Consider the following 23,977-nt stretch of genomic DNA (forward strand, 5'->3'; position numbering starts at 1 on the left):
ACTGGTGATACCAGCATTATTATCAGTTACACCAGTCAGTGTCTCTTTAAATAAATCTTACTGTACTTCAAGTTCTGACCAAATAACATTAGTGTGCCTCTTACTGTCAGTGTGCCTTAGAGGAGGTGACCACAAGGCTCTCAGGTCAGAAGCAGCAGGTTTGACTGTACTGGGCCACAGGCCGGCTCTATCAGAGCAGACACCCCAAGACTGGGCTCTCTAATAGGGACAAATTGGCAATGTCTGTGGCGGCCGGTACTGTGCAGCTTGGAGCTGTGGATTGATAGTGATGCCTAATGATCCTCCTGGGTAGATCAATACCAATAATGCCCTTTCCTGCCCATCCTCGTTATTGGCAATGGAGAACCGAAGAGGAGCCTGGGAAACTGCAGAGAAAGAGTGACAGCAGCCGAGAGTTCAGCCTGGACCTCATCGGAACACTCGCATACACACAAACAGGAGTGCGCGCTTCAGCAATACACACTGGCTTGCATTCTCACACAACCCCACAGGCCCTGCAAAAGTGTGGAAATCAAATCAAACACGTATTGTCCAAGCGATCGATATTTATTCTGCTGTTATGTATTTATTAGTATGTACAATTTCACTGGCCCAATAAGACCTACTTCATATTAATTATTTCTGAGGCAGTGCGGCCACAGGCTCCAAAACTTAAATTGAGATGTGGTCTGAAGCAAAGCAAATCCTACATCCCAGTAATGCAATTAAAGCCACGTCTGCAGCACCACTAAAAGAAATAAATGATACAGCATTATTCATTCTCTTCTGCAATATTGGAAAAGCATTTGTTTGGTGTACCATGGGCTCAATATTTTTTAACAGGACAAATAACGCCACAGAACAATAGTGCAAATAAACATGATGGAGTTTTGTTAACTCCATGCATCATTACAAATATAAGCTAGGCAATCAATTCATTTCTTCCAAATATCAATAAGTAGAAATGAGTTTTTTTAATCTTGATTGTGGTTCGTGGAATCACTAATAGGAGAATTGGTGACTGCGCTGATGTGGATTAGGCAGTGTGTGTGCGTGTGCCTAAGTTGGAGATATATTTTAATAAAGAGGATGATATGAGTGGTCATGCATTCGGGCCTGGGTGTTCAGCGGTGCAAGAGGGAAGTGAAGTGTGCAATCCCAGAGGACCTCGGTCTGAAAGAGTGTGTATATGTGTGTGTGTGTGTGTATTCCTGCATCCTAGTGTGCATGTGTGTGTATCTTAGCCTGTGCATCACAGCCATAAAGCATCAAATCACACGAATACACACACACACATACACCCCGATGGGCACACAGGGCTCATGCAGCTGATTACTCCAACCAAACACATCCATACACTGTAGGCCAGCTGCCAGAGCACATCCTCATTACCCCAGACTCCAACGTCACACTACACTGCCCCCACCACCCCACACACACACACCAGCCTTCATCCACAAGACCCACAAAACACGAACATAAAGCACCGTCCATCAGCTCACACTGTTTAAATACTCCTCTTGAATCAAATGCTCACATCCTGAGCGGACGACACCAGTGTAGCACATTATTGGAAATACAATAATAGACAGATCAATAAAGCAATAAAATCAATAAAATCCTGGTGCAAAAACCTGCTCACACATTGATTATTCAATTATCACTTCATTCCCCTGTCTGGCAGAGTGAAGGATGACATGCTAATAGATCAATTAATAAAACATGGAGGACTTCCACAACATGCAACAAAAACATACATATTCAAACATTCACACCATGTAAAGTGCAGCCGCAGTTTCCAAAATATGTAATCAACACAACAACATCGCCAACTTTGAGATATATCTGTCCTGACAGTGCTACAATTTAAGAACAACCAAATCCATATGGAAATACATATGTGTACTTGAAAACTGAAACGTCTGAGGTATGGAATTTAATTATTATTAGTTTTATGTTCTGTATTTTTAACTGATTCTCAGAGACTAAATTTTGGGTAGAAAAATATCCCTGGAGAGCTTTTTGAAAAACTGAAAGCAAATCTCCTAAAGAAAAAAAGCTCTAAGGTAAGGGGTGGACTCAGAAAATATTACCTCTTTAATATATATATATATATATACATTTTGAAATTAAACAGTATAATAGACACACTATAAAATGTATCACAATTGCGTTCATTAAAATGTTGTATACATTAATGTTACAAACATTCCCTTCATTTAATTGTATGAATGGTTTATTCATGCACAGGCATGAATGAATATGTTTGTGTATATAAATGCACAAGTTCTATTAGATGTCAAAAGTTCAGGGGCTTGACTCTGATTGAAAGATAAGGTTCTAAAATAGTAACCAAGATGACATTACTGCATGCACTGGATCTAATCAGTAAGGAGGCCCTGGAGTTCTACTGAACTTGTAATAAAAAAACGTATCACAGAATAAGTTAAATGAAGAAGTTGTGAGACAGTCCAGGCAGGTGAGATGGTCAATAGCAGTGAATGAACTTGAAGCAATATGGTGGCAGCCACTCCAGTCTGTCAGAGGCTTATGGGTGATATGTGTGACACACCAGGTAATGTTAGTGGAGACACTTGCCGGAGAGAGACCACAGTGCCTTTGCCTCTTTTAGCTTCTTACAACCATCAGCTCATCCTGCACATCGATCAGTAGGAGGTTAAAACACACACACACACACACACACAAATAAATAAATAAAATAAAATAAAACTGTGGTTGCAGTATGGTTGTATATTTGTCCACGATTTTCATACTTTTGCTCCAAATAATCCAAATTAGTTCCACAATTTGTTAAGACTTATGTTGATTTTCTATGTGAAAATAAGTTACCACACATTCCTATTTTTGATAAATATTTTGGAAATAATTTATATGAAATAACACGTGCTGTAACGTTTGCCCAGGCCTCATTTCATTATTTAAATTCAGCATGTAAACAGCAGTTGTGCACTGTGTAAAGTGTGTCCTCCAAAGAGGACTAATACATTTTCACAGAAAAAAATCACAAAAAGTGTAACCTGACAAGTGGCACCCCTAACTTTTCCACACAAACATAATTTACACTGGTACTGAACACAGATAAAGCAACAGAATACAAATACAGACTAGAACTACATAGGACCCACTACGTCAGTGATGTTATTTCAACTAAAATGCATTGTCTCTTACAGCCACCGATCACAGCAAAAGGTGAATGAGCAAGAGCTATAAAAATCAAAAAGTGGCAATGTGGCATAAAGTGGAAATGTAGTAAAAGTCAGGCAAAAAAGAGCAGCGCAATTGGACAAAATGGAGCAGGAGTGACAGAAAGGGGTGAAAAATAGGGAACGATGGCAAGAGAGAAAGAGATGGAAGGGGATAGCAGAGAGATGAGAGCAAGAGTGACATGCCCGAGAAAAAAAAAAAAGTCAGATAGAGAGAGTGAGAGAGACAGACACACAGACAGACTGAGTGAAAGAGAGAGAGAGAGAGAGAGAGAGAGAACTAGAGGGAGAAGAGAAGCTGAGCTGCTGCTCCTCCTAACCCCTCTTCCTCAGCCTAGGCAGATTTACAGAGGATTGGGTTTCTTTCTGATGGTCTTAGTGCGGCTCTTCAAATAGACACCATCCCAAATACACTCCTACTCCTACGAGGACCAGCTAAGAAGGCTTTTATTAATTTTTTTATTATTATTATTATTGAAATTGAAACATAGCTTACCTAAGGTTTTTCTTTTTTATGAGCCTGTAGTGCAAGGCAGCGAGTGTGAGCTTAAACGAATCCCAACAGTGAATTATCTATTAGGGGGAATGATTCTCTCCTTGATTTTAACCTTCAGTACAGACGAACCCCCTGATGTTACAGGAGAGGATAGGAAGACTTAGTAAGACTAAAACCTCCTCGTCTCTGAGAAACCGGTGGGCTGAAATGTGAGATTAGAATGATGGGAAAATTCATAAGGGGCATTTGTTAAGTCATGCAAACAGACCCTGACGAGGTACTATTTGCCCTTGAGCTGGACACTTAAACTTGACAGGGTGTCTTTGAAAATAATCTAGAGGCATAGCGTTAGGAAATATAGGAGCTATACCAGTCCACTGTTATATCAGTTTTACAATGCAGCATATGTTACTGCATTGATTGATCCCTGTGCCTTGTGATTGGTTAAATTTTCCTTTGTTCATTTTAAGAGAAAATTCAAATCCAAACAAGGTGCATTAGGCACACATGACTATTTTTAGCATAGAGTAAGAAAACATATCATATAAGAAAAACATGGGTTCCTTAAAAAATAAATGTATCCTATGACCAATCTGTAATAAATACACTTCAAAATATAAAGCTGTATTATTAGTGCAACACTAAAACCTGTTTATACAGGAAACACACAGTTAAGACTTGGCTGCGTTTATTTTCATATTTTTCTGTGAACCTCATTTCCTTCCTTCCACAGCAGAAAAACAATTCAGGAAACTAAAAAATAAAAGAAAGCCAGAAGTGTAAAGTGGTGACACTGTACGTGTACGTGAAGACGTGTTAGTGAAGAGCCAGGTGAGAATAGACAGAATACTGTATTTCCCATGGTCATGATCCCCCCGTCCCTGAGCGCGTGGCCCAGCTCAGAGAACAGCGGCTAAATGTGAGCGTTTAATTCATTACATCATTATGTCATCTCATACTAATCTGCGCAGCCTTCCACCGCTTTGACATGCAAATTGCGTGCACTTTGGGGAGGGGTGCATTTGGAGGAGAAGGGGGATGGAGGGAGTGGGGGGGGGGGCTGCAATCATCATGTCTTGTCAACGGCGTGAAAATACGCCCTGAAGCTTCAGTCGCCACCCCCCCCCCTCCCAGATTTTTTTTCTCCCTCTGACTGTATCTCTCTATCTATTATTCCCACCTCTCCTCCTCTCTCTGCTCCTGGCATCCCTCGCTCCCCTCCTCCTTTTCCTCCTCCTCCTCCTTCCTCAGCAGCGTACGGCAACAACAGAGCAGGGGTGATCATACCAAACCCTGGCAATCTGCTGAGTATCAGGCTCCCTATAGAGAGAGTGCAAACACAGCAACGCGTGGCGCTCTCACACTAACCCGAAACACCCTCCCCACGATCCCCTCCCACCCCTCCCACCCATAGCACGCGCTGCTCATCTGCATATTCACAAAAAAGGCCAGCAGCAGCAAAGCTCACAAGGCAGCTGTCCTGAGTCATCAGCTTAAACCCCTCCCTAACACCTCATCAGCACACGCCTGCTACACTAACGCCTGCTAATTAAGGGCGGGTGGCACTGGGACCACACACGTGAACTTCTTCGCCAAATACAGAAGTAAACGCACATTTAAGAAAAGTTGTATATATACACAAATACATCAAAATGATGTAAAGATGACATGGCAATTTAATTTTGCTGATTAAGAGAAGCCATTTTACAGTACTATGTTATCTACAATTACATGCCGTAATGTCATATTATGAGTAATTTTAATAGTTATATAGAAATATACATATATACGTTATAATACAATGTCTTCTTACACTAATCATCTGCACAACCTTCCACCTCTCTGACATGCAAATATATAAAGGCATCTCACTTTAAGAGATATGGTGATGCCAGGTATGGTGATGCCGCATTCATCATTTTTTTTCTGTACACTCATTCTCTCTCTCTCTCTCTCACTCTCTCTCTCTCTCTCTCTCTCTCTCTCTCTCTCTCATTCTCCCTCTCTCCATTCTCTCATCAGCAAGGCACCTGGTGACGAGCGGCCCATGATAATCCGGAGCCGCTAACCAATCAATCAGCAGCATCGTAATCAGCAGTGCAGAGACAGGGGAGGGAAAAAAAGGGGGGAAAAAAGCCCACCACTTACCCGGAGTTCTCTCTCAGTCTCTCTTCTCCGCTCAGAGGGAAGGATCAGGCTAGGCTCTCAGCCTCAGCAATCTATACTCTTCTACTAAAATAAAAAAATAAATAAATAAATAAAAAGAGAGTGAAAGCTTTTACCTCGTGCCCTACTCCACTCTATGTGAATGTTTTTTTTTCACTGCGTGAACGTGTCAAATCTGAAAAGCTCCTGTTGTCTATTTATATTTCTCTCTCACTCTTTCTGTATTTCTTTCTGCCTCTTACTCACTCTCTCTTTCTCGCTATCTCTCCCTTTCTCTCTCTCTCTATCTCTTTGTCCTTCCGTCCCTCAGTCTGCCTGTTGCGACCGCGAGGACACAACACACTATGGAGGGAAGATATGTATTAAAAAAGCACACATCTACTGTAGTGGATATAAAATGCTGGCGACTACAGTATCCTGCAGATCAGTTGGCCTGAGTGTGTGTGTGTGTGTGTGTGTGTGTGTGTGTGTGTGTGTTGGGGGGGTGGCGTATTGGGGTGGGAGGGAGTACAGAAAGCAAGGGAGGGTCAAACCTAAATGTTCTACAAAGAACAGGGGGGGACCGTGTGGACTTTTTTCCTCTCTCTCTCTCTGAATCAAACATCAGAACACTCCCTCCCTCTTAGTCTCTTTCTTTCCAATCTTTCTTTCTCCCTCCCTCACTTGCCATTTTTCCAGCTCATAGGCATTCCCTCTCCAGTCTCCAGCATCCTTTGAGGGGGTTAGCTTGTCTCCGAAAGCGGAAGAGGTACCAGCGCCTCAGCAGCAGTGTACATTTTTGCCTTGGGGCTCAGATAGCTGGGGAAGCCATGTGCTATCATCACTTTTTAAAGCAAGAGACGAGTGAAAAGAAAAGAAAAAGGGGGCGAACAATGGCACAGACAAGGAAAAAATAAACACACACTTACACACATAAGACTAACACAGGTCTGAGTGCTGAATTTAGCATTAGGATTATACAAAGGATACGACCTCATGCTGCCTAGCCCACATCATCTCAGGAGCATTAATTCAGTCTCTATACCCATCACAGCCTCAACGCTGAAGCGTTAGCCTGCCTTCTTATACAAATCAACACAGAATACACAGAGCAACTGTGTGGCTTTCAAATTAGAAGTGAACTCATAAAAATACATTACAACAAAAAGGTGGAGGGAAAGAGAGACAGTAAGAGAGTGTACATCTTGAAGGCAAGAGGGTGCACAAAAACACACAGGCCAAGCAGATAATGAGATAAAGAGATAAAGAGAGCGCTAAGAAACGAGAAAGAAAAGGAAGTGCAAAGAGACAAATGCAGAACGAGGAGAAACAAACAGGAGAGAAAGAGAGAGAAAAAAAGAAGAAAAGACACGTGGTAGAGTGGAGAAAGAGAATCAAAGTGAGAATGGAAATGATGAGAGAAGAGAAGAAAACAAAGCTTGTGAGAGTGTAAGAGAAAGAGAGGAAGAGATAGGGAAAAAGAGAAAAAATAGAGACAGAGAGAGAGAGAGAGAGAGAGAGAGAGAGAATACAGATAGGTGGTCCACCGCACCTCATCTACCTCATCCACACATGATCTTTGTCCTGGTTAAGTAGGAGTGCGTTACGAGGAAGAAAACACAGGCAAAAATCAAACAGCACTGGCTCTCCAGGGCCCATGGGGCTCCATCTCCTGCTGATATTAGGGAGCAATGGAGGAGAGAGGGGTGAGCAAGAGGGTGCAGGGGCTCTACTTGATGCTTTGAGTTCTGTCCTCTCTCTCTCTCTCTCTCTCTCTCTCTCTCTCTCTGTGTTGTTTTATTAATCTAGTTTATTTCAGCTGCTGCCTACCAGCCTCACCCAGGAGTCTCCCTTGGCCCTCTGACCTGGCAAACACACACACACACACACACACACACAAACACACACAAAAACCTCTCCTTACACACACATGCATATCCACACACCCACAGCTGCTGAACATTCTCTAGACACCACCTGGTCACGATACAGCAGCGGTTCTCAGGCCAAATAAAGTCAAGCTTCACCTGCAAAGCACATGTTCTCCAAGTAGTGCCCAAAGGAGAACACAAACCAACACACACACATACACACACCATGAGTGATACAATCTCATATTCCCTTGGTTAACAAACAGTTATTCCTTTATGATCTTATTTCATACCAACCATAGTAAGACCCCAGTATACCCACATAAGAACATAACTAAAAATTACAGGTCATGTGATGTATTGTATTGCTGCTCTGTAAAAAAAGCAGCTCTGGTTGAACATGTTTGGTACTGCAAACAAATATCACGCCTGTAGAAATGAGCAGCAAGGTGCGTCATGGTACGCTTTGTTAGACTACCTGAGATTACACAGGTGAAACTGCTTCAGAAAAGTAGTCCGAATATTGTTTGGCATTCACAGTTCCATCCTTTATAATTCGTTTTTATACATATATACTGAAAGTTCAATTGTTGTTCTATTATTTCACACTCACATGCTGTTACTCTTTGCTCTCACATCCCCTTCAGTGCCAGTGATGACCAATTTAAAGCACTGCCTTTATTTATTCAGTAATTCATTAAAATAAATAAGAATGCCCCATTACAGAGAGTTGAATATTCTGCAGAGGTTTTGTCCCATGTTTGTTGCCCAAATAAGAGATTACTTATTTGTCTAAAACAAGACAAAAAGTACGCATTTCTCAAAAAAGCCAGAAAGAAAAAAAACAGTATTTAAAAATGTGAATGTTGTAACACATCATGGTCCAAAAAGCAAAACCGTCATTTCAGCTGAACATCATGAGTAAAGAAAATACCAGCAACATGTCTTTAGGGCATAGAGTGAGTGTGCTTAGGTAAGCGTGTGTGAAAGGGGGAGGTAGTATATATATATATATATATATATATATATATATATGATTGTGTGTGTGTGTGTGATGGAAAGGTAAATCTCTGTGTCTCCATATTGAGGGGGGTTGGGGGTGACCATGTTTTCCGTGTGTGTCATGAATATAAGGAAAAGGATCCATCTTCCTGAAACACAATTTCACAGGTTGTGACAGAGACCGAGAGAGAAAAAGAGAGAGCAAGAGAAAGAGAATGAGTTAGAGAGAGCGAGACAGACAGAAGAAAGAGAGAGAGAGAGAGAGAGAGAGAGAGAGAGAGAGAGAGAGAGAGAGAGAGAGAGAGACGGCTGAGCTAACAAAGCCTTAAGCTATATTATGTGCCAGACATTGGCAGATTTCTAGCTGCCTTACAAATGTAACTTTTCCTTTTGTAAAAAGGTACAGTTCCACTAAAACCTAAGTGTGTTGATTGGTTCACTTCTATTCCGTGCATGTCCACAGTGCAGAGCTCACAGTTCTTAAAGTACACTTCCTTCCAGGACTTCATCATAGCAGTAAAGACTTGAGGTGACTTCTGATATTAGGCACCGCACTCAATTTTTCAGCGCCATACAACCATATTTACACAGTATGTGAAACGTTTCGTCTGCTTAATCATGTGTAATTTTGGTTATTTAAATTTTAAAAACATTTATTATTTATAACAGCAGAGATAACTGATTCGATAATATTTTAATGTATTATTTTAAAAATACAACATTTATACTTATAAATAACATTTCCATTCAACAACACATTGCATTCAAGAGAAAACTAAAGTCTATTGAGCTCAAGGCAATTTGCATTTAAAGAAAAAGTATGATAACAGTGCTATTCAGATGAGCTGTTGGTGTGACTAGGCTCCTAATTAATTATCTGATGAAAGAGATGAAGATGTAACACATTTGATATACTTACATATTTCCCCACGCCATATGAATCTCATTAAATATGTGAAAGTGCTAATTACAGGTGGGAATTTTCCCAATTATACCTGTTATTTAACTAATTATAATTAATATCATCAAGAAATCAAGGGTAATTTCCCCCCATGTTTAACTTATGGTAAGTCACAGTATTTAACACTGAGTAAATGATCTTAATGGTGTGTTAGTGGAGACGTTAATTAGAGCAATTAAAAGATAATTAACCCTCTGAGGAGAGGAAAGTGATTATATAAAAGGGGTTTAAGTACTGTATCAAGTATGTTCAAGTGTGGGAATGCCTCACAGCCCTAGTGTTTTTCCAAGGAGCAACATTAAACACATCACAGAGAGCCTTTCGTCCTGAAATAGGAAATCAAATTATTTCCAGCGAATGGCACATGGCTAATGGTAAATGACAGCTGTCTGCAGGGCAGCGACTCTTTCTCTGAAGATGTAGAAAAAAAATGCCCATTGTCAAAGTAAATCATTCCAGCCTTCTGTACAGCCAAGGATAAAAAAAACAACAACAACAACAACGTCAAGTTCAGGTTGAAGGAGCAAAGTATCCAGGTGGCTGTACAATTACAACAAAAGGAACGTGAAGCACATGCAGAAGAGTCAAAGAGAAGAAACCTGACAACCTGCAGGAGCCAGATGGAGAGAGGGAGACATGGCTGGAATACAACAAAACACACTTTGTGCGAAGCAGCAGGGGCATTGCTATGCAACTGAACGCATGCTTTTAAAGTCTAACAATGTACATCGCTATTAAAATCCCTGTTTAATGCATAACTTGTCTTTTAATTGCACCCTGGTTTAGTTGTATGTGTTTCACCTCCCGTCCATTTTTCATCCTTGTTGGAGCTTTTGTGTGTGTGTGTGCGTGTGTGTGTGTGTGTGTGTGTGTGTTGGTCCAGGCTCAGTGGTCATCTCCAGGCCCCCCTCAGCAAGCACACACACACACACACAGACCAACACCCTGATGAAAAACATGAGTGACAAGATTCATGGCTATCAGAGCAGCTGATGGGACGAAAAGGCGAGAGGGTGATAAAAAATGGGGGGCCTCTTTTTTTGATTATTATTCAAAGAAGTGGCAGAAGATGGAGGGAGCTGATACGTCACTAGACAAGAGTGAAAATGAAAAATAAATAAGGGTGACTGGCCAAAAGCCCCCCCCACACACACACAAGCACACACACATCCAGCTTTCTTTGACCCCCCCCCCACCACCACCACCCAATATCATCACCAATGGGTATGAAAAACAACAACAAAAATGAAAACAAGGAGTAATCTGAACGACAAAATTACAGCAGGAAAATACTAGTTAAAATACACTATCATTATTAATGTATCCTTAATTTTTTAAAACCTACATTAAACTGGGTTAATTGTGCATATTTCTTAAATATATAATTTCTGTTGATATTCTGATAATATTAATTAAATTAAATAAATATATAATAAATTTTGTGTGTATATATATAAATATATATATATATATATATATATATATAATAATAAGTTCATAATCTAAATAATCTAATTTTAATGTAAAATATGTGATTTATTTATATATATATATATATATATATTTAAAGATTTTTAAAGGAAAGACAGTAAAAGTGCCATTTTTGTTGACTTAATTCAAAAGAACTCGGGGAGGTGGTTTTACGGCAGGGGCAGCAGCAGCTGTGTGACCGTGGCGGTGGTCCTAGCTGCATGTTAAGGACATATGAGAGGATTTTATTCTGTTCAGGCAGACTTGGTTTTGGCAGGTCGGCCAAAGAGCTTTTGAGTGTAAGAACAGTATGAGCTGTTTCCCCAGCCTGAAATCGCTGGTCAGGCCGTGTGCCATCATTCACCTCCCGGAGTCAGAACAAAGATTAAACATCACTAAATTAATTTATACTTTACCTAAATTTAAATATAATTTCTATATTAGTAGTTTATAAATATGTAAAAGGCAAGAAACATAGTTAATCATTATAATTTACTTTAAAATTTTAAATAATTTGAAATGAATATTGTACACTAATAAAACAACATATAATATTAAATGTATTTTGTTAATGTTTACTTTTTATATTTGTATATTTATTACGGCAATCAACAATTGGTTGAAATAAAATGGTAATTGTTAAATTAACCGATGAGTAGTATATAATATTTATATTTAAAATATCAAATGCTGAGCAAAGGTTGAGCAAGAATTTCTGTACAACACCTTCAAAATAAAATACTTTTTTTATCAATTCTGTGTCACATTTAGACCTAATTTTCCCACAAGCGTATCTGCATTTTTATTCAGGAGAAATGATAAAGCGGATGCATGCTTTCTTGAGGAAAGTGCTGTGGATTGGAGTAGAGGTGACAGATATCTCGACACCTGCATCTCAGTCGGTGGGTTAGAGAGTAGAAATAGTCCCTGCTAACACAGTTAAGAGAAGGGTTACTGGAGGGGCAGGTTGGATTGTGAATCGCCCCAGATTTAGAGCTCTCCCCCACCCCAACCCCCAGTTTTTTTTTGTCCATTTGCAGCATTTGGGAACGGCTTTCTGACAAGATTGCTTCCATTGTAGCCGGCTAGAAAAACCAAAGCGAAAAAAAAAACACCTCCAGCTCTCCAGCAAGACAGTACGGCTCACAAAGGCATTTAAAAATGACTTACAGTCCAGCTCCGACACGCTGCCTCAATGTTCCCCTTTTGTCGGCTATTCTAAATTCAACCCTGCACATAATAAGCACCTGAGCACATACTGTCTGAGGGGGAGAAAAAAAAAATCCAAAAAGCCCCCTCTGCATGTTGTGCCCAACTTTTCAAATCTGAATGAGAATGATGACGACAGTATTCAAGCTCTAGTCAAGAGGAAGACAGTACTAACACCCAACTGCGTGTGCACACAATATGGCGAAATAAAGCTATTCAGCCGGGACAAAAAGCACTTTATACATTTAAAAAAAGAAAACAATAAATGGCAATAATGGGCAAAAACCCTGTTTTCTCCTGAGCAGAGGGCCAGAAAGAGACAGCCAGAGCCCCAGGAGTGGCATTCTGTGCTGTCTTCTCCTCAGTCTGTCCTTGAGTACAGTATTACAGGAGGTCAGGAGCAGTCTATGGTTTCCTCTGATCTGGACTGAAGAATATAGTTTAAATGTAGTGTTGGGCAATATAAAGCGTGTTACTGGTGTTACACTGTGTCAGCTTTTGTAGTTTTACTTGCTTAACACTGGATAATAAGAGAGAATCATTTACATTCTTTGAAACCGTTTTTAAATTTTTAATTCAGTACTGTGGACTTTACATATGATATGCAGTGCAGCATAGACAATGTGAAACATCTAGCACAAAGGAAAGAAATTTAATAAAATATCTGTCTACGAGCCAGGATGATACAAAAGTACTAGTTTAATACATACACAAATATATATATATATATATATAATTTATTTATTTATTTATTTTTTATTATCAACCCTGATGAACAGTGTTGATAATAGTTGATAATAAAAACTCTAATTTGTTTAAGAGGAAATATAGACGCCTTTTCTAGCTGCATATCTACATAAACTATTTACTTGTTTTATCTACCTGAATAAAATTTTTAATCCATTGTAAGGTTTCTTTTGTTGCAATTTTATTCTTTTATAGTAAAACACACATTGCTAAAAAGCAAAAATAAAATTCCTTTTATACTTAAATATTTCCTAACATTTTGATTCCATTACACGGATTACCTTTTTTTTGTTAAATTTAAAAACACCAAGATTTATATATAAACTGCAAGTGCAACACTAGTGCAGCTCCTGTGACTTGACTAAGTTAGAAGAATGAACCATTACCTTTGGTTAAGCATGCAGAGGTCCTCAAAACTAATGCTGAAAGAGCATCTCAGAGAATTGGCTGAGGACCCCGGGGTGAAGCCATGTTCACTCTGCAATTCTTTAAGCTCACTCATGCTGAAAAACAAAAACACACACAAAAGAAAGAGGAAGATGGGTGAAAAAGGTGCCTTCTTGTGTTTACCATTTTTGGTGGTGTTACAGGAATTGTCCAAATTGTGGCGATCGCAGCACAATGAAATGGTGCAGAAAGGGACGCAGAATAGGAAAGCTGCATTTCCATAGGCGTTATAAACAATATTTTCAGTTCTCTCTCTTGGATGAGCAATCTGAATGATGCCCAGCCACATGCCGGGAGCGTTTGTGGCTATATATGATAACCCTGCTTTTATTTTTCCTAATGTAGACCCCTGCTCCTCAAATTTAGTAACAGCACAAAGCTTTCAATGTGTGAGTGTGTGTGTGTGTGGATGTGTGTGAGATGTGATTGTGCAGTGAGGAGGTGACAGACTAAAGCTGCTAGATATGGCAGGAAGGCTGTGTGTGTGTGCGCGCATGCATCACATTTTCTGGGGTGACCTGGGCCCAGAGGGACAGGCATACAGAGACCAAACACAGAGAGTAGATGAAGAGTCACAAACGGACATGGGGAGAAAATGAGGGATAAGGGCAAGTGAGGAAGAGAAAGGAAGGAAGCAAAGGAGACAGAGAGAGAGGAAGAAAGGGAGAGGAATGATACTCTCCGCTTAATCCAGCAAATGCCCAGTCGAGAGGAGCTCTGCGTCTAAGGCCTCCAGAGCAGCCTGCATCAGAAATAAAGCATGAGCGCAGGAACACACATGGCAGCAAGAGCGGAAGAACACAAAATCTCCACACAAGCTTGTACAAAGAGATACCACATCCCTTCCATCTTATGCTTCAAAAAACAACAAATAAACCAAAACCCTATATAAAGAGTGTACAGGCTTTAAAAAAAATACAGACTTTGTGCTACTGTAGTTTGTATTAGATCATCCTGGCTGCATTCAGATGGACACTGGATCAGTGCAGCTGTTGTTTCTCGGGCAGCCTTGCTTTTGTTGTGTGTCTGGATTGGTGGTGGAGGGTTGGGGGGTTGTGTGAATGTGCAGACTGCGCAGAGGGTTATCCTTGGGCTTATCATGTCAGGCCATACGAATTCATTTCATATTCTGCCGAATGGCTGTTCACTGCGGGGGGCTCATGGCGCTACCTATCCCCCCTACCCCCCTTTCCCTTTGATTTGGCTCATTTGAGCGGTGCGGTCCCCGGCAGCTTGTTAGAACTGCCACCTCACTGACTTGGCCCCCTGGATGGAGAGCGGGGTAAGAGAAGACGAAGAAGGGGGGGGGGGCACACAGAGAGTGAGAGAGAGCAAGAGAGAGAGAGAGAGAGGAGAGAGAAAGAGACAGACAAACAGACAGAGAGTACGATGAGTTGGGGAGGCCTCACCAAGAGCACTGTCGCAAGACACTGGTGAATGAGTACAGCTCCCAGCAGGAAGAAGAACCTGTAAATCTGGCCAGGGCACGCCATCTTCTGACCAAACATAGGAACTGCACTAGTCTTGGCAAGTAAAAACAGAAAGAGAAATAACAGCAATGAGAAAGACATGCAAATATATACCAAAAATACATTGAATTTTTTATGTCAATTAATTAAAGCAGTCACAGATCATTTCAATAACATTCCAACTGCAAAAGAAAGGTTCCAAAAAAAGGGTTCTCTGGAGCAATGTATTCAAAGTACTGCAATCAAGACAGTCAACCACTCCTCCTGAAGGATATTATTTCATGAGAAATGCTGCAATGGATATAGAGTAATAGCAGCTCTATCAAGTCTCTCTTAGACCTAACTGCAAAGTAAACTTTGTAAAAACATCAACAATCGTTTCGCAGAGCAATGGCAAAGACAGAATTTTTCAACTACCTGCTCCTTTTTTATTGTTTCCGACAAGGTGTAAGGAATGATCTTCTCAGGTCAAAGGCACAAGAGACTTAACTGCCTCAATTACCCATAATGGCTCACATATGCAGCGGACACCTCCATTTTGCACGAATCAATCTAAAAGCGGTAAAAATGTACGCCTACATTACAGACGTAGGGGTGAACACACACAACCTTCCGTCTTTTCCATACAGGTCACAAACCGAGAGAAGAGAATGAAATTATTAAAAAAAATCTGAAATGATCGTATTTCGGCCTCTCTATTTGCCAAGGTCAGACTCATTCATCACAGCGGGGAGTGTGGACGAGACTGGACCGAGGCTTGAATGTGTAATGGCGGCAGACGGGCAGCATGCGATGTGGGAATGAAGGTGCACAACAAATTCAGCCCCCTGAAATACATCCCCTGAAACCCAGCCTGTAAGATTAGACACACAGATGTGGAGTAACCTTGTGGTGGAGCAAATAAAGGGGGCCAAGGAGGGGTGGTAGGAGAATGGGGTTGAAACAGACAGACGGAGAGATCCATCCAGACAGACAGACAGACAGACAAGACCGGCATGGGACAGACCCTATTTGCAAATTATTTTTTATTTCCCTCCTTCTCCATAGATATAAGAAAACAGCAAGGCACCATTACTGACCCCCAGCCCCCCAAAACCACCAACCACCCCCATCCCCCATCTCTCTACACCCCATGAAAAAAAATAAATCTAATTTTCCCATCTCCGCCACCGAGCGCCATTCCCCTCCTGCAGGCTCCCCCGGCCCCTCCCCTCCATCTCTCCTCCTCATACTGACGCACTCCCCTCTCTCTCTCTCTCTCTCTCTCTCTCTCTCTCTCTCTCCCTCTCTCTTTTTATTCCTCCTCCAAGCAAGGCTCCATTTTGTAATAAGTTCTGATCAGTGTTTCTACCAATTTGCATTCTACCCTGAGAAAATGGAGGAACGGTCTTGATGGTGGAGAAAATGGAAAGAGATAGTGGAGTGAAAAAAAAGGAGAAAAAAGAAAGAGAGAGAGAGAAAGAAAGAGAGGCTGAGAGAGGGAGAGAAGCACCGAAATAGCAAGAGAAAAACAATCAAATATCCGATTGGATGAGTGCGTGTGGAATAGTGAGCACGGTGAATGAGTGCACTGGGGGTGTGCCTCTTTTATGCATTTGTGTGTTTGTGAGAGAGACGTGGGCTTATCTGTGTATGTGTTTACGCGCATGTGTGTTTGACCATTTCCCAATAAGGGTGGTGGAATGCCAGAGAAAAGCTCATTGTACCATTTGCTTATTCAAATTCAATCAGATGAGCTAGCAGAGCAGGCAGGGAGACAGGTGGCTGTATGAATTTTTGATCACCTGGCTGATCAGCTGTGAGCTAGATGTGAAATCTTGCTCAAGCCATCTGTCTGTCTGCGTGTGTCTCTGCTTACAAGCAGAGGTAAGTAATACACAACAACAGACACTACTACTAAGCCTCTGCACCAGCAAAAATGTAATTAACTACACATTACGAAACAGTAGCTAATTATCTACTTAACCATTTACGGAACAGTATTGGGGAGCATTTTGCTATATATACGGTTTGCTATATACACAGGATATGCACAGGTTATCCTAAATGAATCAGAAAGAAATAATGAATTCTAGTGTATAAAGGATTAGAGGAGTATAAAGCTCACCAACATCACAGCTCTGGAACTTTCTCTTGAGTGATGGACCTGCACTACCTTTAAGATGAGCTGGAGTGGTGTATGTGATTTAGGGCTAATCAAATATCACTACATTCTTCATTCATTATCTGTAACCGCTTATCCAGTTCAGGGTTGTGGAGGGGGGTACCAGTCCTTCACAGGGCAACACACACTCACATTCACACCTATGGACACTTTTGAGTTGCAAAAGTGTTTTTAGACCGTGGGAGGAAACCGGAGCACCCGGAGGAAACCCATGCGGACACTGGAATCACACCCAATTCCTCAAAGACAGTCACCTGGAGCGGGACTTGAACCTACAACCTCCAGGACCCTGGAGCTGTGTGACTGTGACACTACCTGCTGCATCACTACATGACATCTCAAATTTTCTTGTGGTTAAATGCAATCAAATTTTCACAGCAATGTTCCTACGTCTAGTGTAAAGCCTTCCCAGGGCCGAATGATCCTTACATTAGATGTTGTGATGTCTAAAGATTTTTTTAGATGCAAATAACCTCATAAAACGGGCTTGTAACTGCGCCACAAGGGGGTACTATTCAGTGGTTCTCAGCAATGACACTTTGTGTCCTTTTTTAAAACAGTATGGAAGCAAGATCCACACTCCAATATAAATCTAATGTCTCTTCAATTAAACTGAGCTGGCTGTTACTACTACTAGTACTATTACAATACTACTACTACTTCTACTACTACTACTACTACTAATAATAATAATAATAATAATAATAATAATAACAGCCTCCTCCAGGGTGTATTCCCGCCTTGCGCCCAATGATTCCAGGTAGGCTCTGGACCCACCGCGACCCTGAATTGGATAAGCGGTTACAGATAATGGATGGATGGATGAATGAATAACAATAACAATAATAATAATAATATTCAGTTCAGGGTCACGGTGGGTGGGTCCGGAGCCTACCCGGAACCACTGGGCGCAAGAAAGAACACACCATGAAGGGGGCGCCAGTCCTTCATAGGGTGGCACATATTCACACCTAGGGATACTTTCTGAGTCGCCAATCCACCTACCAACGTGTATTTTTGGACTGTGGAAGGAAACCAGAGCACATGAAGGAAACACACATGGAAACGGGGAGAACACACTAAACTCCTCACAGACAGTCACTCAGAGCAGGACTTGAACCCACAACCTCCAGGTCCCTGGAGTTGTGTGACTGCAACAATACTACTAATACTACTAATAATAATAATATCATATACCTTGGTAGGACGACTGGCTGTGCTAAACTCACCCCTGTTGTAAGTATGTAAGTAACCGGATGAATATGTGTCATCCTGCACTGGACTGGTGCCCTGTCTGGGGTGTGTTCCACCCTTGCACCCAAAGATTGATAATTGGTTTATGGAAAATGAATTAATGAATAAATCAAACAACAAGAAATAAATAAAACAATGGCCCCTCATTAGCCTTCAAGTACGGTGCAATCTACTTCCTCACTTCACTGACGTAAAGCATTATAGTTGGATGTTGTCACTATCATAAAAATGTATTAAATTCTTTTTGCAGCCATTTAAACTTTGTAAAGAAACGTATTTTAAAAACTGGGTCTAACTATGCTTGTTATAAAATACCATTGAAGCAAAGTTGAAGTTGACTGAAAGAAAATGGTTGTTCGGAAGTCCACTGTATCCTCTTAGGAAGGTGCAACTTGAGGAAGATATCCCTGAGAGACTATAAGATCTGACTGTATCTACTGACTGTGAAAAGCTTTGTACTTGACCGCAAAGAGTAATCACTGCACTTGCCAGGTCTAAAACTTTGGAGTAATGTATAAAGAAGTCACATCTACAAAGATCCAACCCTAAAAAGACTAGCCCAGGCAAACTAAGGCTTCAGGTCAGACCAGGTCAGGATCTGAGGGGTCCAGTGCTAAGGTCTGGGCAAGCATTAATGGGGGCTGAGCCTCCGTTCAGGATTGTGGGCCAAGATAGCAAAGTTAATTACCGTTTGGCTGGATCGGCCTTTCCTCAGCATGTGTATGGAATAAGTTTTTCATTAACAGCATGGAGGAGATCAGCAGTTATCTGCACCTCCGGAGGGACAGTGAGAGAGGAGGGGGTGACAATCGCAGATTCTTTCACACAGTTTCTCCATCTAATTTCCGACCGTGCATTTCGGAACGAAATTAATTTCCTCGGCTATCTAATAAATCAGAAACAAGTGATTGCTGTTGCTGCCAATCTGAGAGGACACAATGAGATCGGCCCATCTCGAGCTGGTGTCTCCTCTCCAGCCTGTGCCAGAGGCTTACTGCATCATACACAGCTTAAAGTGGCGATCCTCCTCTATCTGCAGAATGTCTCAACCTCACCTACGGTAACAAGCAACTGCTGTCACGTTCAAATGGAAAGGGACAAATGTAAATGCGGTAGCATTATTTGATATTTGACAAAACAATTTCAGAAGGAAAACGATTATAAATCAAACAATTAAAATTACATAATAACAACATGCTAACATGCCACTTTCTGTTTGTTACTAGCCATTTTATGTAGTTACTATGCACAGCTGGTTGTGCAAACAGGCTGCATAACTGGTCTTAATCTGGCAGTTTGTTTAGCTATCTAGCAGTACTGAGTATATCCATCAAATGCACACATGAATATAAATTACTAGCAAATTAGTATGGGTAGCACAGTGCTGGGTTCTGGGTTTAAATGCCACCTCAAGTCACTGTCTCTGAGGAGTTCTCCCTGTGACTGAGTGGGTTTCCTCCATGTGCTCCCATTTCCTCACACAGTCCAAAAACACATGTTGAAAGATGAACTGGCTATTCAAAAGTGTCTACTGGTGCAAGTGTGTGTATGAATCTGTGAGTGTGTGATACCCTGAATGGGACCCTGTCCAGGATGTGTTCCCGGCTTGTGCCTAATGATTCAGGGAAAGTTCTGGACTCACCATGACCCTGAACATGATAAACAGTTACAGAAGAGGAATGAATGATTCAATAAGGATGGCTGTACGTGAATAAACCATCTCTGTTATAGATATTTGTTATGTTATATATGCAAAAAAAAAACAATTAATATATAAACCCACCTAGCATATGATCCAATTAATCATGATAACGATAAAATATTGCCATTGTGTCCACCTCTAATTGCAGTTATTTCTGCTACAGTTCTCTTTTCAAGCCGAACTCATCACACTTTATTTACCATTTGCTGTAATAACTGTAATTATAAAATTTATAACTAAGTAAACATAAAAAAAACACTGGAAAAAGTCTTGCCTGTCGGTAATATGTGGACAGCGTTGGATTCTGCATCTTGTCACATGGCAGATTTGCATGCTGGAATTAGCTGATTTGTTGAGGCTCTGAGGAGGGATGCGTTGATTTTATTATTCATGCTCTATATTGGATGTCATGTGATACATTATACATGCGGTGCCTTGTAAGATCCAATGCATGTTTTCTGCATGGTTTCCCACAGAAACAACTGAAGTAAGGGGTTTGCAACACATTGTGTGCCCCAGGCTACTTCTGGCAAGGCTAGCAGGCTTTAGCTGTGTGTGTGTGTGTGTGTGTGTGTGTGCGTGTGTGTGTGTGTGTATATGTGTGTGTTTGCTTGAAAATGCTTTGAGGTGAGAGGTGTCCTTCCTCAGACTCCAGTCCAGAAGGTTGGAACTATAGTATTGGGTCACGTCTCTCCACCAAGGTCCTGTGTAGACATGCACCAGTACTGTAATAGTGGGTTTGTGGAAAGGGTCAGTGAAAACAAAGGGCATGAATGCTACTGGGGAAGGGTTAAATGATGCCGTTGTAAAACATTGATCCGTCTCAGATAGAGAGGCAGATATCCCCACTTTTCCCCAACACCATCACAGAATTAGCCTAAGCGCAGAATTGGCGACATGGAGCCGAAAGGCCACGCCAAGTCCCTCTCCACCGTCCTATTGATTTTCACGCCCAGAGACGCCATGCTCCCAAAGGCCAGTAAATTACAGGCCATTTTACAGGGAATTACACCTGCAAAGGAAACTTTACAGGGACACGTGCATCAGGGATCAGTCAGTCACACAAGGAAGGAGCAATCACGAGAACTAGAACCTTAGACTGAGGCTACAGCAACTATGTCTGAACCACAGCTAGCACACACACACACACACACACACACACACAAGAAAGCAGAGAGAGAAAGTGAGGCCTCCAAATGCCATAAACACAATAGTCCTCCCCCCATAAAACTGACAGTGAGTGAATAAAACTACAAGTGAACTGAATGGCAGCCCTCTCCAATTCCAACTACATCCAATAAGCAATGGAGGCCCCTCTCTCTTTTCTCTCAAGAAGCCAGCTGTTAAGCAACAGAAGCACATCTAATGGGGACCATACACAAAAAAGGATGGAGCACAAAACCACAAATGTGGGCGCCATAAGCTCAGTGAAGGCATTATGGAGAGCAGTGAGCATCATAAGGAGCAGATTAAGTCCTACAGGAATCAAGTCGTCCCTCCTCTGATCCTTCCTTTCACCCAAGTGCACCACTCCATTTCTCATGCAAGAGAATACCCAGCTACACCCCAATACGCATATAAGGAATTCTCACTTTTTTTTTTTGATCCCTTGACATCTAGTGACATGTGCCACATTCTATCGCGACACTGTTAATGTTTGTGCATTACCACACGGCAACAAGCGTTTCTGATTTTATTTAGCGTCTGGAGCGTGTTTGATCCTGGCTCGGAAACTATCGTTTACAATAGCGCGTGTCATGTCAGAGACTGAGAGAGGCAAAAGCCCTGAGGATAGAGGTTAATGCAGGGAGGAGACGGCTTCCTGAACAGCCTGCTGTATCTCTTTAACATGCGATAAACGAGGAGAAACTAGAAGGCCCTGACACATGTAGATTTTACATACGTACTCTTAATAAACAAAATGACATGCTAGACATTGACATGAATTGTTTCTGCTTTGCAAGTAGACATGGCAGTTAAAAAAAAAAAAAAAGAAAAAAGCTCATAGAACATGTTGAATGCAAGACAGTCAAGGTTGGCTGACTAATCTAAATAAATAATTAAATAAAAATATAATAAAATAATAATAATGATAATAATAATAATAATAATAATGATTAAATATCCACCCTGCCCTGTCAGTGGCACCTGGCAATCTCATGAAGGATCCGATTACGTTTCATTTCTTCAATAGCTTTGCTCTCGCCTTGTAAAATTTTCTCTGTACACTGGCCTGTATTGACCTCAGGAGAGCCCCACCAACATGAAAGGATCTTTATCTGTTCCAGGTGTGTGAGAGCTCATGCTGTGTGTGGGTGTGAGTGAGTGAATGAATGACTGAGTGAGTATTAGAGAGAAAAAAAAACACAGGGGAGAGGGATAAGGAACAATGAATATACAGTATATAGAGAATAATTGTGCTTTGCAAACACACCCTTATAGCAGAAGCATTACACATTTCAGAAATTCTTGATAACACACTGAGCTTGCACACTATCATGCATTTACAAACGGTATATAAACAAACACTCAAAATTTGTAAAGGATAGTTAGAAAATACACTCCCATTCAAAACATTGTGACCATCTTTGTTTGTACACTCACTGTCCACTACGTTTTCACCTCTCCACTAACCCTATGGAAGCAATTGGTTGTTCCACAATTACAGACTATAGACCCTACTTCATCTTTTCCTCTACATACTTCACTGTTTGCTCTCTTACACCCAAGAGCACAAGAGAGCAAGTATGATTTGGGTGGTCTGTTATTCACAGCGCTGCAGTGACAGTTGTGGTGTGCTAGTGTGTGTTGTGCTGGTACAGTGGATCAGACACAGCAGTGCAGCTGGACTGCAGGCTGAAATTGTACAACCACAAACTGCTCCTGTACTGACAGTTGAGCTGAGAAAAAGGAATGGGCAATAATAGTACAAACCAGGCACTGGTCATAATGTTATGGTTGATCAGTGCATAATCACAATTTAAAAGCTGCAGTGAATGTTGTTCTTAATACAATACAAAAACAATCTTGTTGCAGATAATTATATGAAATAATTATAATGTGTTAGTCCTATTTAACAAGATGCTTTAAATAAACTGTGTACAGTTTGAAGATCCCTGGTCAAATTACATATTTTCTTTACTTAATAAGTGAAAATTATGTTTTTCTTTTTACATTTACATTTTTCATTTCTGTTTCACTTTCATTTCTATACTGTCTGTATTATTATAAGATGATGAAATTACATTAATAGATTATTTGACATAATTAAGCATTGTTTAATAAATTTATTCTTTTTCCCAACTTGAATAAAACATCTAAAAAAACTCTTACTAGTTGCTCTTTTCAAACGCACAAGTGATTCATAACCTTTGAACAGTAGCATGTATACAGCACAAATAAAAATAGTGATGATAAAAGCAGTAATGTGCACTGTTCTATTTTGGCTACATATAGAAGAATACAAGCTCTATGGCATCAATGTTTTAAGCACCACAGAATACATCCTAATGCATGTGCAATTACTTCAAATTCACCTTCTTTCAAATTATCATGGAATTTTTACACATGCACTTCTTCAAGCTCAGACAAAGTTTTAAAAAACGATAAATCTGGATCCGTCCAATCACATTTTTCACTGATCGTTCACTTACACCCTTATTTTATCATCCCCGACCATGACCAGTCAACTGATCAGTGAACTTGACCCTTCACACTTGACCTTTTTATTCTAACGCACAACAGGGCTCAAAGAGCACAGCTGGACGAGAGGGTCCGCAGACCTCGACCTTGATCTACAGGCTGAGCTCTGGGATG

At 40.9% G+C, this 23,977-nt stretch overlaps 1 long non-coding RNA gene across 1 annotated transcript in view; it reads right to left on the reverse strand.

The window, feature by feature from the left end:
• Positions 1–15,047: 15,047 nt before the first annotated feature.
• LOC136671273 (uncharacterized) overlaps positions 15,048–23,977 on the reverse strand; it is a 46,558-nt gene continuing 37,628 nt past the window's right edge. Inside the window, exon 4 of the long non-coding RNA XR_010795685.1 lies at positions 15,048–15,095. This is a non-coding gene — a long non-coding RNA (uncharacterized lncRNA). The remainder of the gene's footprint in view (positions 15,096–23,977) is intronic.

This window comes from Hoplias malabaricus, chromosome 16 (genome assembly GCF_029633855.1).
Source record: "Hoplias malabaricus isolate fHopMal1 chromosome 16, fHopMal1.hap1, whole genome shotgun sequence".
In the NCBI taxonomy this organism is placed as follows: domain Eukaryota; kingdom Metazoa; phylum Chordata; class Actinopteri; order Characiformes; family Erythrinidae; genus Hoplias; species Hoplias malabaricus.